General features: G+C 43.1%; 1 protein-coding gene across 1 annotated transcript in view; it reads right to left on the bottom strand.

The window, feature by feature from the left end:
• The window catches only part of sun2 (Sad1 and UNC84 domain containing 2), an 18,856-nt gene extending 13,063 nt beyond the window's left edge, over positions 1-5,793 (bottom strand). The window contains exon 1 of the mRNA XM_061232430.1: positions 5,476-5,793. The gene's annotated coding sequence lies outside the window, so the exon portion shown is untranslated. The remainder of the gene's footprint in view (positions 1-5,475) is intronic.
• Between the last annotated feature and the right edge of the window lie 10,864 nt (positions 5,794-16,657).

Below are 16,657 nucleotides of genomic sequence, written 5' to 3'. Positions count from 1 at the left end.
AAAGAGACGGAGCTGAGCTGAGCTGAGCTGAAGCAGTCCTGTGTAACCCACAGCTCCATGTGCTGTAACTGTAGCTCTGGTGGACAGAGAGACAAAGGGAGGTCTTCAGCAGCTAAACGCTGAATGGAAGGAGGGAACGAGAAAGAAAGAGAGAGGGAGAGACAAAGAAAGGTCTTCAGAGACTAAATGTTAAATGGAAGAGACAGAGAGAAAGACAGAAAAAATGTATGTGGCATGTGTGCACGTGTGAGAGAGGGAGAGAAAGAGAGAGCAGGAGGGAGAGAGGGAGAGAAAGAAAGAGCAGGAGGGAGAGAGGGAGAGAAAGAGAGAGCAGGAGGGAGAGAGGGAGAGAAAGAGAGAGCAGGAGGGAGAGAGGGAGAGAAAGAGAGATGAGGGGAACAAAGGAAGGGATAGGCCGGAAAACACAAAGGAGATAAGGTTTTTAAAAAAAAACCCAGCTCTGCCAAGGCTGAACAGTACTCAACCGTGCAAATCTCACGCAAAGTTTCCACAGGAGCAGGCCGACATTAGAGCGAGCCTGCGAATGTGATCCAGACTCACTGCAGCAGTCAGGAATTCCTCAGCTGCTTGGTAAAACGTGAGCGGCCCCTGGCAGAAGACTGTGTAATCTCTAATCTGTAATCCGGGCTAATCTCGTGCGCTCCTGCCGTTTTAAGGCTCCTGCTGCCAGCCGCGTGTGTTCCCATGACGGTGCCCGGATCTGTGGAACGCGTGTGGGCCCTGCACGTGCAAGCTGACCACCCTGCCCCACTGCACACAGAACAGGGCGGGATCCAGGCGCTCTAGGGCTGGTACACTACAAAATATTTCATCAGCCAATCGCGTGGCAGCAACTAGATGCATAAAAGCATGCAGATGTGGTCAAGAGGTTCAGCTCGTTTTCAGACCGAATGTCAGAACGGGGAAGAAATATGATCTATGACTGTGGAATAATTGTTGGTGCCAGACAGGGTGGTTTGAGTATCCCAGAAACTGCTGATCTCTTGGGATTTTCCTGCACACTAGTCTAGAGTGCAAAGAATCGTGCAAAAAACAAACAAAAAAACATCCAGTGAGCAGCAGTCCTGCAGACAGAAACGCCTTGTCAGAGAAGGTCAGAGGAGAATGACCAGACTGATCAAAGCTGACAGGAAGGTGACAATAATGCAAATAACCACATTACATTAAATAACCGCATTACAACATTACAACAGCAGTATGCAGAAGAGCATCTCTGAACACACAACATGTCACACCTCTAAGTGGATAGGCTACAGCAGACTTAATACGTCTAAAAGATAAAAGTTATAAATACCTAATAAAGTGATCACTGAGTGTATATCAGTCATTACACAAATGTGGAAATGAAGAGGCCTAATTTATTAATGCGTTCTGGGGATAAAGTGTTTTGATTTTTATGTCAAGGAAAGTTATGACACCAATTTCAATAAACCAATAAAATTTGTTTTACAATAAAACAAATAACATATTATACGCTATATGCCTAATACTGAAAGAAAATAATGATCGTAGATCATTTGACATACAGATTTATTTGGCTTTGTTGAATCTAACTGATTCTACTGTACTGTAATAAAGTTGTATTTTAGTAAACACCAGATGTTTCCTGTTCACTCTTTGACTGTGACCCCAGTCCACACGCAACCACAGCACTGCCTATCCCTAGCATCGCACCGTACCAGACAAACGCACAATTTAGAACGTCACATGACGGATCCTTTCCGCACCCAAATCCAAATCTCCAAACTGATCCAGCTCACGCGGCTAAGCTGGACAAATCTTTGGCTCCCCAGGCCCACGGGCCAGCAGCTGGCTCTACTGCTAGCATAGCCCTCTGTGGATAACCTGAGACACCTGCTAGCACAGCCCTCTGTGGATAACCTGAGACACCTGCTAGCACAGCCTGTTAGCACAGCCCTCTGTAGATAACCTGAGACGCCTGATAGGCTGTTAGCACAGTCCTCTGTGGATAACCTGAGACACCTGCTAGCACAGCCTGTTAGCACAGCCCTCTGTAGATAACCTGAGACGCCTGATAGGCTGTTAGCACAGCCCTCTGTGGATAACCTGAGACACCTGCTAGCACAGCCTGTTAGCACAGCCCTCTGTAGATAACCTGAGACACCTGCTAGCACAGCCTGTTAGCACAGCCCTCTGTGGATAACCTGAGACACCTGCTAGCACAGCCCTCTGTGGATAACCTGAGACACCTGCTAGCACAGCCCTCTGTGGATAACCTGAGACACCTGCTAGCACAGCCTGTTAGCACAGCCCTCTGTGGATAACCTGAGACACCTGCTAGCACAGCCCTCTGTGGATAACCTGAGACACCTGCTAGCAGAGCCCTCTGTGGATAACCTGAGACACCTGCGAGCACAGCCCTCTGTAGATAACCTGAGATGCCTGTTAGCACAGCCCTCTGTGGATAACCTGAGACACCTGCTAGCACAGCCTGTTAGCACAGCCCTCTGTGGATAACCTGAGACACCTGCTAGCACAGCCTGTTAGCACAGCCCTCTGTGGATAACCTGATACACCTGCTAGCACAGCCCTCTGTAGATAACCTGAGACACCTGATAGCCTGTTAGCACAGCCCTCTGTGGATAACCTGAGACACCTGCTAGCACAGCCCTCTGTGGATAACCTGAGGCACCTGCTAGCACAGCCCTCTGTAGATAACCTGAGATGCCTGTTAGCACAGCCCTCTGTGGCTAACCTGAGACACCTGCTAGCACAGCCCTCTGTAGATAACCTGAGACGCCTGTTAGCATGTTAGCACAGCCCTCTGTGGCTAACCTGAGACGCCTGTTAGCCTGTTAGCACAGCCCTCTGTGGATAACCTGCGGGGGGTCTTATGCAGGAGCATGTGTCGAGGACACGGCTCAAACAGGGAAGGAAGCTATTTCCAGAAAAGAGATGAAACTGAAGCGCATGGAGGTTAAAATGAAAGGGAGAAGACGAGTGCGGTCACCCCAGCCACACCAAGCAAGTAGGGCCTGCCACTTCCTGTCTCTCTGAGAGCTCGCTTTGCACCACTATCCTGTACCCCGCCCACCGGGCTGACTTCTGAGCATCAGGGTTTCAAAAGGGAGTGTGTAACATAATGCATGAAGGGAGTTGAAGTCCAGAGCTTGAGATTCTGAATTGCATTTGGCATGCTCTGGACTCCGTTACCCATCATCCCCTTTCACAAAACTTTCCGTGACGCTGAGAATGAAGGCGCCAAACGTCTGAGCCCGAAATGATGTGAGTCATTCAGCTCTCTACACTGCCTCTGCTCCTCAGCCTAAAATTACTTTGCCAGAATAAACCCCCTGAATCATACTGAAACTGCTTTCTGCTCTCTTCTACTGATTACTGAACACTCAGGAATCTTGAAGGTATACAATAACGAGGCAACTTTGGCCAAACTGCTATATGAGTCTTTACAAGAATGTAGGCTATGCACAGCAACATTATACAGTAAACAATGAGTGCACCACACAGACATAAAGGATTTCCTCCATGAAGAAACATAGATTTTTTTCACTTGATTTTTAAAGGCAAGGTTTCAGTTAGTTTAAAGGTACAGTATGTAATTTTGGACTAATAACATAACAGTCAAGAGAGGGATTGCAGCAACACACACCCTACCACAACACTCTACCTTTAGGTATTCCTTGCTTTTTAGCCTAGTGGTTTTTCTTTTTCCGGCTGTTTTTCTTTTTAGAATGTACCGCTGAAGATCTTGGCCCAAGCTCCACTGAGAAATAAGAGTTCCTCCTCAGATGGATGGGATAAATGTAGGATAAGTGAGTGCCAGTAGAGCCTATCCGTCTCTCAGTTGCGTGACGTCACAGGCCTCCCCCGATTCTGTCCCTCAGCCACAGAGCAGGAGAAATCCCTTCCTGCTGTGTCATCATGCACACTCATCCTCACCTCTGCTCTCTCATCTCTCTTCTGCCTCTCATCCTCCTCTCCACTCTCTCTTTCCCCTCTTCCTCCTCTCCAGTCTTTTTCCCCTCTTCCTCTTCTCATCCTCCTCTCCACTCTTTCCCCTCTTCTTCCTCTCATCCTCCTCTCCACTCTCTCTTTCCCCTCGCCCTCCACCCTGCAGTCCTGCTCTCTTTCTCTCTCTCTCTTGTGCTCCCCCCACCTGTCTCTCTCACACACTCTCGCTCTCTGTGTGCTCCTCTCTCACTCCCTCCCTTCCCTCAAACATATGTAGCACTCAACTAAGCTGGTGCGACACAAGTATTTACACACACGACATGTGCAGTGCATTCCACAGACAGCATAAAATCTGACAGATCTGGAGAACAGAAGGCACTGTCAAGAATTGCAATAGCATGTCCTCTAAATATAACCAGAGAGTGAGAGAGCAACGGTGAGACAAAGAGAGAACAAGAGAGAAAGCAAGGGATGGGGAGAAAAAGACCCATAAAACAGAAAGAAAGAAAGAAAGAAAGAAGGAAAGAAAGAAAAGAACTGAAAAGAACAGAAAAGAAAAGGGTGGGGCAGGATAGCAAGGTCAGAATGAAAAGAAAGGGGCGAGCACGGAGGACCGATGTACTGGCAGAGCAATTGCGGTGATATATGATGGCGGAACATAAACTCTCGTGAGTGACTCAGATTAGCGCCGCAGGAAAAACAGATTCTCCGGGCTGGCACCGCATTATGGCACGGGCTGAGTGTGGCACACATTAGCACATTCCAGAGTCACGCCCGCCGAAGCCTCGCCAGCACCTCCGACTGTGCTCACGTTACACAGTTCTACAACCACCAGCCTAAAACTCAGCTCCCCATACAAGCACGCCAGTAACGGTCCAGGACAGGCAGAGTTGTGTGGATTTTCAAATACACACATGCATGATACTTTTGGCAAGACAGCCAAAACTGGTGACAAGGTATCAAGCAATAATGTTACTAGCGCAGTTAAAAAGTTAATGGACGAGAGATATTGGGCCTACGACTAGATATTACTGTAAACTAACTTTGATAAATAGCTTTAAAAAAGGGAAATTAAAACTATTTTACAGTATTATTGGGTTGAAATGTAGCCATTGTTGTTATTGTTATAATGACAGGCTATGCTCGGCTATGCTCTATTAAATTAATATTTAATAAAGTACTGATCACTACTATAGAATAAAAACGTTAGGTAACAGCCAATTAATGTTTTATTACGGAATAGTATGTATGGGGACATCTGCTTGGCAAATAATATAAGATAGCTACTGTTACAGATGTCCAGATAATTTGTTGCCAAGAAAATACTGTAGCTACAGTAGCTAATGTGTTAGCCCACACGTCTCGGACAAAGCATCTGAACAAAGTGAATATGCTATAACAGCAACAGAACAGTGTAGCAGAACATCATCACACAAACTGCTAGATTCAAAAAACAATAACACAGAAATAAGATAACATAAGCTCGTTATGAAAACTTGACTTTAGTTTAGATCTCCCACTCACCCACTCGGTTTCAGCGTCGTGGTATGACAGCAGTGTGGTTCAGCGGAGCTGTCACTGTCACTGTCAGTAGCCTGGTTTTGCTAGCCCGTTAGCTCGTTCGTCAGAAAAAAAAAACTCCAGCGTTAGCTAAACAGACAAACGAATTGGTAACGTAAATGGATCGAACTAGGGGATGGTAAAATCTGTAAAATGCACCAGTTCCTTGCATACAAATATGTCCTATAATAAATCAGAATATTTTCTGCTTATAATACTGACAACGGTACAAAGCAACAGTCACAGGAAGACTTCTTGCGCTTGCGGTTGCAAAACATCTTCCTTCCTACACAAGACAGTGGACTGTTTCTTACCATGCTAGACAGCTAATCGGAAGACCGCCCCTTTTTATATCAGCCAATCAGATACAAACCTCTTCCAAACCGAATGTGGTTGCAACTGCTGCGAACTCCAAATTATAGATTTGAATGCGGAATTTCAGATATTTTCATTATATCCTGCACGTTAACCAACATGCTTTTGAGATTTAATCACACTTTGTAAAAGTAAAAGGTAAACGTTTGGGCAATTCCATTCATTTTTTAAAGCTGTTTACATTCCATACAGTTTTCAGTGTTATTTCCCCAGTTCGCTGTTCTATCCACTACTTTAACTACAATCTTCTGTTTCCAGACACAGAATACGGGTGGGTAATGTAAACTGGGTACATGAAGTATTTAGGTCTGTTGGCATACAACACATTAGGTATACATCATGTTCTTCACTTGAAACTTGAATCGTACATTTGCCCGGTCATGACAATTCAGATAAATAAAATACTCCAGGCAGTGTTACTTTCCTGACAAAGCTTACTTTTTGAATAAAACTGCTCTCCTGTTTCTCTTGCGCCATCTCGTGGAATCAGGATTCTAGAGTCATTGCAATGTTTGTATTCACGATAGTTATGTATTTATTTTCATCTTTGAGACCTTTTAGTATAACAAATGTTCCACCACATAAAAAGATATATGCCGTTAATGCAAAATATGTATTAGGCTATATTGGATTACTAGTAGCCTAATGCGAACACGCGAAGTGGACAGCATATATACAAATCAAAACACATTTACAGTTCCACCAGTTTGTTTAACTGTAAAATTATGAATTAAAACTATACATTTTAATTATATATATTTTTTAAAGCATTAAATAGTTACATCTTCGGCAAAAAGACAGCCCTCTGTGGATACACACCCACGCACACAGAGACCATAAATGGGCAGCAATTCAGCGTTGCAATTCCTAAAAATTGACACACGAGGGAATTGTTGAGCTTTGTTTCACATGGCTTTGCACTGAACTTGAAGCAACATTTAAAGAGTTGCCGCTTTTCGGGAATTTGTTTTCATATAGAATAGAGCGCAGCCAATGGAGTATAGAGCATGGTAGAGTTACATCCAGTCCTCTTCTCTCATTGGTGTGGCACAAAATTACACTGACCCCGAGAGACCTGGATGAACTGTCACTCTGTGGCTCTCAGGAGAACTTTGAAACTTCCATTAAGTATTGCCCTAATTAGTGTGAATCCCCTGTTTTATTTCGGGGGTCTAGACTAGCAGTGTGATTACAATTATACTGAGGTTGGATAAAAGAGATTTGGCAGCAATGGGGTGAAGTCCACAAATTCCGTGTTTGGCTTTGTAATATGCCACTAATGAAGAAATTACCTTGATTAATCTAAGCCAGTACAGTGAGTAGTGCTGTCCAAGAACTGTGCACTTAACCTTTGAATGTGCAAATATGTAGAATGTCAAAATGTTCATGAATGTTGGCAACCCACCGTTCCTGCTTCAAATTCCTCCATAGTGGTTTTCACAGTTATACGACGAACCTGAAAAATGTGTTCTGACTCCATGTGAGCCAAAATGCTGAGCAAACTGAAATATCCTTCTGAGTAAACTGCACTTGCCCCGATGTGGAATCAGTCACTCAGGAGAGCTAGATTGGAGCATATAAACGGGTAATGGAGACCACGCAAACCGAATGTGGTTGAAACTATTTCCCCAGTTCTCTGTCAATGGACTGAAATCGTTCGGTTAAAAAATCCCAGTTCCTTAATCCTTACACCACACTGCTGCCACCTGCTGTAGCCTAATTTATTTATATCTTACTGATAGCCCTCATCCCTCTCACCATGACCCACATGTATAATCAACCATTACCACCACCCCCTCTGCATGAACCGTAAGTGTAAATAATCATCACTACTCCCTCTCCACTTCCCCATAACTTTAAACCACATGCCTATCTCTAATCAAAACACAGGCCCATAAGCCTAGCACTGTGATCCCAGAGTGTTTCTGAACCCCTATCTTTTCCCTTCCAAATCCTGCTTAAACCCATTACATGAAATTGTATTTCAATTTACTCTCATGTTTCAATATTTTTTTGATTAAGTCATCTAACTTTTTATGAAAACCATAGGTGTCAGAATTATTGGCACCCCTGACAGTTAACGTAAATAAAATAAAATAAAACATTGTAGATAAACTGGATATATTGGCAATACAATTTGACTTAATTTATTCATTCAACAACATTGGGAAAAGCCAATTGAAAGCCAATTCAAAAGAAACGGATTGTAACTAACCTTCACAAGTCTGGTAATGGGTACAAAAACCATCATAAACTGTTACAATTACCACTTAGCCAGAGGAATGATAAAAACATATAAAATGGTTGCGTAACTGCCAGGAAGTGGACGGTGAGGAAGACAGTGAGGGAGGCCATAAAGAACCCAAGGATCATGATCTAAGAATCATTACATTATTGGAATTTGGCAGACGCTCTTATCCAGAGCAACGTACAGTTGATTAGACTAAGCAGGAGACAATCCTCCCCTGGAGCAATGCGGGGTTAAGGGCCTTGCTCAAGGGCCCGACGGCTGTGCGGATCTTATTGTGGCTACACCAGGATTAGAACCACCGACCTTGCGGGTCCCAGTCATTTACCTTAACCACTACGCTACAGGCCGCCCCATTGAATAGAGACGGGTTCTATCCTGGCATCTCCAAGTCTCAAAAAGAACCAAACAATGCCCCCTCCAAACCAGCAAACTCTCTGGAAGGGTCTCACAAATAAAGCCCTTACTGAGCACAATAAATCAAACCAAGCCTCCGAAGTTTGACAAACATCATTGGAATTATGACTGGAAGAGACTTGAATGGTTAGATGAGACCAAAATGGAAGGTTTTGGCCATACACATAATTACCTTACAATGTAATGTAACGGCATTTTGGCAGACACTTTTATCCAAAGCAACTTACAGTCGATTAGACTAAGCAGGAGACAATCCACCCCTGGAGCAATACAGGGTTATGGGCCTTGCTCAAGGGCCCAACGGCTGTGCGGATCTTATTGTGGCTACACCGGGAATCGAACCACCGACCTTGCAGGTCCCAGCCATTTACCTTAACCACGACGCTACAGGCCGCCCTTTAACAGTTCTTGAAATAATTGACATATTTGGCAGCAAAAGAGAAATGCATACTCTTGAGATGCACCTCATACCTACTGTCCAATATGGATGTGGGTCATTGATGTTTTGGGGGATATTTTGCAGCCAGTGATCCAGGGGAACAATATAAGGTCAACTGACTTTTTGTGCATATTTATCAGGGTTGCCAATAATTCTGGAAATGGCTGTACATGTGCATGGTTGGTAGGAAAGCAGTGGGCTTTCAGTCTTCAGAGAGATTTCTATGTAGGAGTACAGTGAGAGGCCGTAAGTATTTCTGTGTGAGGGATGGCATTGTGCATGGTGCGTGCCATTTTTACACATTTGAAGCTTTGAAGGAAAAGGGAGAGGCTGGGTGGAACGCCATGGTGCTTGAGGGAAAACTGAGGCATGTTAATGTTTCTGAGAGTCAGACAGACAGACAGACAGACAGACAGACAGACAGGTAATATAGAGAGTCTGTGACAGATACATGGGCAAAGAAGCAAGTAGATACTATAAGACAGAAAACAAAAGGGGCACACTCAAATTCATACACTGCAAAGAAGTCTGTCTTTACAAGTGTAGTAGTCTTGTGATCTCATTTCTTTCTTATTTCTAAGCAGAAAATATTAGCTTGTTTTACGTTACGTCTTGCTTGCCAAGTGAAATTGTCTTACTCCATTGCCAATCTTGTCATATTATGATAGAATTAAGAGTCAAATATAAGACTGAAATGTATGTAAAGACTAATGTATTTTAAGTTTTTTTTTCAGTGCACCAAACTGAGATGTGCACAAACACACTAACAGATACAGGAGAGAGTAAGAGGTATGACTGGGCTGAGACAGATACAATCACATATTGTACATACATGGATGGCAAATTGACCACCCCCCCCATATCCACCCCCCCTAAAAACAACAATCTTCCACTTCCCGAAATCCCAGTGGTCCAGCTTGGTATGGGTGTGTCCCCTTCTTTCTTTTTTGACATCACAGAATAGACTATTGTTAGCCACAGAAGACGGCAGAGAGGGAGGGGTGTTCCTCTTAAACAATACAACCCCTCGATCACACACACACACACACACACACACACACACACACAAACATACATGCACACTCAGATGAACCTCACAGCCTCAGAGAAAATGTGTATGTGTGTGTGTGCATGTGAGAGAGAGAGAGAGGTCTCATGCATATGTTCAGTTTTTTTCACATTCATCAGTATGTGAGTGTAAGTGTACCATGCATTGTGTACAGTTTAGACAATGCTGTGTGAATGTATTCAGTATTTCTTCCCATTGCCTCTGCCTTGGGATTCCCCAGGAACCTTTGTGCAATTCTACTGCCAACGACAGCATCTTTCTCAGACACCACAAATGATTCCTAGTACCTGTGAGAGGGCAACACATACAGTGCAACACACATACAGCATACATACATTCTCCAACCCATTCATATAGGTGCACAGACTCACATACTGTACACTGGTTTGGTGAATACATATTTACCAAAAAATGCGTTCAGTTACCCAAATACAGTACTGTGCAGAAGTCTTAGGCACCTGTATAACATTCTGTACAGATAAGATTCTTTCAGAAATAATTAAATGAAAGGTCCTAAATAAACATATTATACATTTTACATTACATTTGAGTAAATTGACAGAATAGTTAAAAACTGAATGAAATCAATGTTTTTTTGTGACCACCCTTTGGCGTTAAAACTGCATCACTCTGAGATAGCCAATGCTGTCCTGCAGTTCTATAAGACAATCAGCAGGGAGGTTGTTCCAAGCATGTTGGAGAACTTGCCACAGTTCTTCTGCAGACTTTGGTTGGCTCCTTGTTTCTGATCTCAGACAGAAACAGATCAAGTTTTTATGTAAAAAGTAGTCAACTGCTTCCAGTAATATGTTACTTTAAAAAATAAAATACAAAAACGTCTCGGTAAACGTCTCTGTATATTTAGTAAAGTCTAGGGTGCATAAGACTGCACAGTACTGTATACTTGGGTAAATACACACAATATATTAACCCACGTATACACTCAGATAAATACACACAGAGTGTATTTTCCCAAATATATGCTCGGGCAAATAAACACAGTATATTTACCCACGTATGCACTCAGATAAATACACACACAGTGTATTTACCCAAATATATGCTCGGGCAAATACACACAGTATATTTACCCACGTATACACTCAGGTAAATACACACATAGTGTATTTACCCAAATATATGCTCGGGTAAATACACACAGTAGTAGTGCAGCATATGCACTCGGGTAGCTAACCCACTGCTTTTCTTCCTGTCCTCCTGTACACCTTGGTGTTTCAAGGGAAATCTAAACCAAAGGTAGCCAGAGTCCTGCTGTGCTTCTAGTGTTTGTGTTTGATCTACAGAGTAAGACAAAATGGGAGATCTGAGAGAGGGGCACCTATCATAAACCTGCCTTTTATCTGCGACTCAACTTCAACTCAGCTTTGGGGTTTTTTCCCCTTGGCGCGTAAACAGTAATTATGGCTTTGCGAATCCAAAGTTCTATTTTTAAAGCCTTGCTTTGGTTTGAACTTCAAAATAGATTTCTCTGAATGTTGCTGGAATACTCATTAGCTCAAACTCATCAAAGAGGTTTTTAATTCCATTAAATTGATCTTTTTTCAGATGTTTTCTGTTATACAGCTGCAGTCAAATGTATGCAGCCTTTCATGTTAACTCACTGCCATAAGTGGTCCAGTGTCTATTGCACACACACACTCACACACATGCACACACACACACACGCATTCACTTGCTCACACACACACACACACACTCCCATGCACACACACATTCACACATGCACACACACTCACATGCACACACACATACACACCCATGCACACACACTCACGCTCACCAGCACACACACACACACACACACACACACACTCACACACACACTCCCATGCACACACACACTCACATGCACACACACATACACACCCATGCACACACACTCACGCTCACCAGCACACACACACACACACACACACACACACACTCACACACACACTCACATGTGTAACTGAAATCGACGGGATGATAACTGACATAGACACACGACAGAATGTCCCTGCAGCATGGGACTGCGCAGGAATGAACACACTGCAATCACTTAGGAGCGCCAAACATGAAAACGTCTGGAAGAAAGCCTGTGTTCTTTTTTTGATCTTGACATTTGCGTGGCGTCAAAACCCCAGCTGAGACCTTCTCCTGAATGCTGTTGTGACCTTTTGGCGCACTTGGAGAAAGACTTGAGCTGTGTAACTGGCCTGACATTTGGGGGGTCCGTTCCACTGTTGCTGCACAGAGATGCTCATTCAGATATCACAACAAAAACGCCAGACAGTAAATTCTGCCCAGTGTGACCGATGACAGCTACAGCAGATATATAAATCATTCATTTATATGGCACTTTTCTACATACTCAAGGCACTGACATAGTTGGAAAATATAAAAAAGCATCGCACTCTGAATGAACACCAAGGTATTCTGTACAATCCTCTTTAATTGGATTAATTCATTACAGTTTTTTTACAATCGTTTTCACACTTGTCTCAATACCATGTCCACTCTTCACACAGTGTGCTTTTGAAACACACACCTGAGCACATCAGTTAACATTTGGTGCAAAATGCACTTCAACCACCAAAACACTTAATATTTCACCCAAAAGTGACTCTTGCTGCCATAACTATAGCACATGCTTTCTTCCATAAGACTACTTTGTCGCTCAATGTTCAATGAACTACAAAACACAAACAACTTGGAGCATTGCTAAATACATATATTATGTGTTTCCCTTTCCTCTATTTTTGCATCCACAAATATTTCAAGCCAATCAGCTAAAGAAACTTTTGATCTGTTGGTTTGCCTCACAATAGATGTCATGACTGAGTGTGGTAAATTTACAGTAAACTGTAAATGAATGAATGTTTTACTATATTGGAAACCCAGAATAACTATTTTTACTGTGTAATGTAAAACAATATATGATAAAGAAACAAATCACAAAAGCAACAGTATTCTTCAGAGGGTTTACAGTATTTTGACATTTGTTCTCACAGTGCAATATACTGTAATTCAGTACTGTAATACAATACAATCAATTACTCAAAATACATTACAATCAATAACAAATACATACCAAAAAGCAATATTCTCACTATATACAGTAATTTGCACATATATTGTCTGCCTATCAGTATCAGAAGTCTACTGTTGGCCTGGCCCATTCATCCTGTCCTCTGCATTTGGCCATAGATTTTCATCAACATCACTCCAAATGTTATCTCTTGCTATACACTGAGGAAAACATCTCTTTGCGTGCCTTTTCCAGCCCTGGATGTGTTCCACTGTTATGTCCATACACCCAGCAGCCATTGCATCTCGAAGTGACATCTGTTCATGTGGGTGGTGGTCCTAAACCTTCACATATACCTTCATAAACTTCATATTGGTATCTGAGTTCCTTGACACCCTCAGAGTTCCTGTCAAAGGGGACAGTGTACAACTGTTTCATCCTGATCTGATGTTTCTGTAGCACTCTTGAAATGGTTGTAGTGCTTACACTGTCAGTGTTTGGAAATGTGTTGTTGTCTGCGATTATGTTGTTGCATATTTCTCTTAGCCTGGTGCTGTTGTTGACAATGGCCATCCCAACTATTGTATCATCCTGTTGAGGCGTAAACATTCTTCCCCTTCCCCCTGTGTGACTGTGTGAGGTAACCGCTGGGTCCTGTAGTGAGTCAAAGACAAATGTGCACTGATACATCTGCTTTTTCTGGAGACTTCTCAAATCACAGTACTGCTGTAATATACACATCAATTGAACTCCTTCAGTCAGAATGCTGCAAATACTGTATAGTACCTGTTGGTTTGCCTGAAAATCCTCACTATTGAAGTCACTGTGGATCTAGGCAAGTTTGGTTGAACCCTCAACCTGCTTCCCTGAGGGACAGACCATGATTTACCAATGACTGTGGCTCTGATTTCATCAGACACAACTGTTCTTGCTCTTCCGCAAGGTCTTCTTCCTCTGCCTCTGGCTGCATCCATTTTCCCCACCAAGGCTAAAGAATTCAAATGCCAATCCAAAGGTGGCCCCTTTTGTATATGTGGTGACGGGGCACAAACAACAAACACCTGGGCAGGTTGTTCACTGAAATGACAGCCAAGTGTTTCAACAGTACATATACAGCAGTAATGAAAAATCTCTTCAGTGACAACTACATCTATATTTACCCTATATACATGCACATTTCAATGCAAGTATGATCACTTTTGCATAGATGGTAACAAGGCTGCAAACAAAAAAATTGAATAAACTGAATAAACTTTCTGCTCAAATCAGAATGATCTGTCTTACGTATTTCAAGCATATAGTTTCATTTTTCTGCCAAAATGCAGCATATTTCCTTCCAAAATGATCAGAATTTTATTGGGTTTTGAACTGAAAGTTAACTGTTTTGAACAGAGTATCTAAATGTCTGCAAAATTTGCTGTATTTGTACAAACTTTTGCTGGTAGGGAACATTGACTGAGAGAGGTATTCATGAATTTTGGAAGAAGTGGTGATTGAATGCCTTTAGTATGAAAGCAATGCAAAAATATCCAGTTTAGTCCACATAGTCTAATGATATGGCGAATGTGTTAAGTGTTTTGAAAAAGTGGACATGGTATTGAGACAAGTGTGAAAACGATTGTAAAAAACTGTAACTAAATAGTTCATCCACCTGGCAAACACATTATAGATGCGCATTGATAAAAGTATGTCTATAGCGTGACGGCCGATGAGCTGTATTTGGGTACCCACAGATAAATGTTTACATTTACCTGCTTGTTACCTTTATCCAGTTAGCTCTTACAGTCCAACATAATACTTGCAGTTTTCCAAGTAGGAAATAGCAAAAGACAGATAGGCATTATCATTATATAGCAGAAATCACCCAGGCAAGAGGAATCTGACGTCAGAGACATTTTGAGACCATTCTTTCTGCGGCCAGCTTTTAAAAATTTGGTTGGAATGTCGGGACTCTCCCGTGTTTGAAATATAAAAGCAATCGGAGTAATGATTATTACACTAACAATAATAACGTCTGGAATGAAGTGCGGGCCAGCAAGGCAGGCTGACCTTTGTGGTCTAAACTGGTCTTGGCTCACTGTGTCTGCGGCCGGAGCCATTGTGTTTCAGTCCCTTATCACTGTATTCCAGTTTCCTTTCACCGCTGTGAGACAGGGAGGGGGCGGTTAGGACAGGGAGAGAGAGAGAGAGAGAGAGAGACAGAGAGAGAGAGATAGAGAGAGAGAGAGAGAGAGAGAGAGAGGGAGACCTTAAAAACACAGATACATGGGGAATAAACTGCACTCAGAAGTGGATGTCCGAACATCAAATATTGATCTCAAATTCAGTAATAAACTGAAATTCAAAGACATGCGCGTGTTGTATTATTGAAAACTGAAAAACTGATACGATATGCAAACACAGACAGACGTTATACAAATACGGGGTGCTGATAAGGACACACTGGGCCGTACACGCAGGCCTTTACACACAGCGGGACGCACTACGGTGAAAGATAGGGAAAGCACACAGCGTGACGTGACAGGTGCCCGTGATCTCATCACCGAGGAATGTGATCACAGATAGAGAGAGAGAAAGCGGAGAGAGAGAGAGAGGGAGAGAGGGAGAGGGGCGAGTCTGTGTGTGTGTGTGTGTGGGGGGGGGGTGGGGGTGATGTGTTTTTCAGTCAAAAATGGTGTGTAAAAAGACGCAGAGGAGATGGGTGGGGGACTAACGTGTAGTTGCTGATGCGTTACAGACTGTGAGTCAGGAACAGGCAGACATGCTGCAAATAAAACCATTACATGCACAAAGGGAATGACACAGACAGACACAGAACAATGTGCAGACAGTGTGACACAGACATACACACAGACACACAGGGCGGTCTGTAGTGTAGTGGTTAAGGTACATGACTGGGACACACAAGGTCGATGGTTCTAATCCCGGTGTAGCCACAATATGATCCGCACAGCCCTTAATCCTGCATTGCTCCAGGGGAGGATTGTCTCCTGCTTAGTCTAATCAACTGTATGCTGCGCTGGATAAGAGTGTCTGCCAAATGCCAATAATGTAATGCAATGTAATATTTATGACGAAAGGGAAATTTCACCATAAACAAACGATATACGTAGCTCAAGTCTTCTTGACATGGTTTAGAAGACCGTCTGAAATATTGAAAATAGTTTCTCTTGGTCCGCTTGGTCTTCTTGAATCTTTGCTGACAGACCCCAGTGCGGCAGTGATTGACGCTTAAAGACACTAAAAATGCTTAAAGACACGTCACCATTGGGACATGCCGCAGATAATGTTGCATGCGTAAACGTACACACTGAATGTATTCATCTATTTTCAGTAACTAGACGGTGTTTTTCAGTCTGGGAAATGCCCTGGCTGAGTAAGATCAGGCCTAGGCCCACAGCATCAGAAGACAGAGTGGGTGAGTGAGTGATGTCACTGCACCTCTCGCCCCTAACTCCCCCACACACACACTCTGTGAGTCAGTGCCCCCGCCCAGGACGGCTAGCATTCCTACGCAGGTCAACCTGCTTAACCTGGGAGTTTGTGCGTGTTACACATTAACCCCTCCGT

This window comes from Conger conger, chromosome 2 (genome assembly GCF_963514075.1).
Source record: "Conger conger chromosome 2, fConCon1.1, whole genome shotgun sequence".
NCBI classification, from domain to species: Eukaryota; Metazoa; Chordata; class Actinopteri; order Anguilliformes; family Congridae; genus Conger; species Conger conger.
The sequence above is the reverse complement of the archived record's forward strand: the minus strand, read 5'-3'. Positions and strand labels throughout refer to the sequence as shown.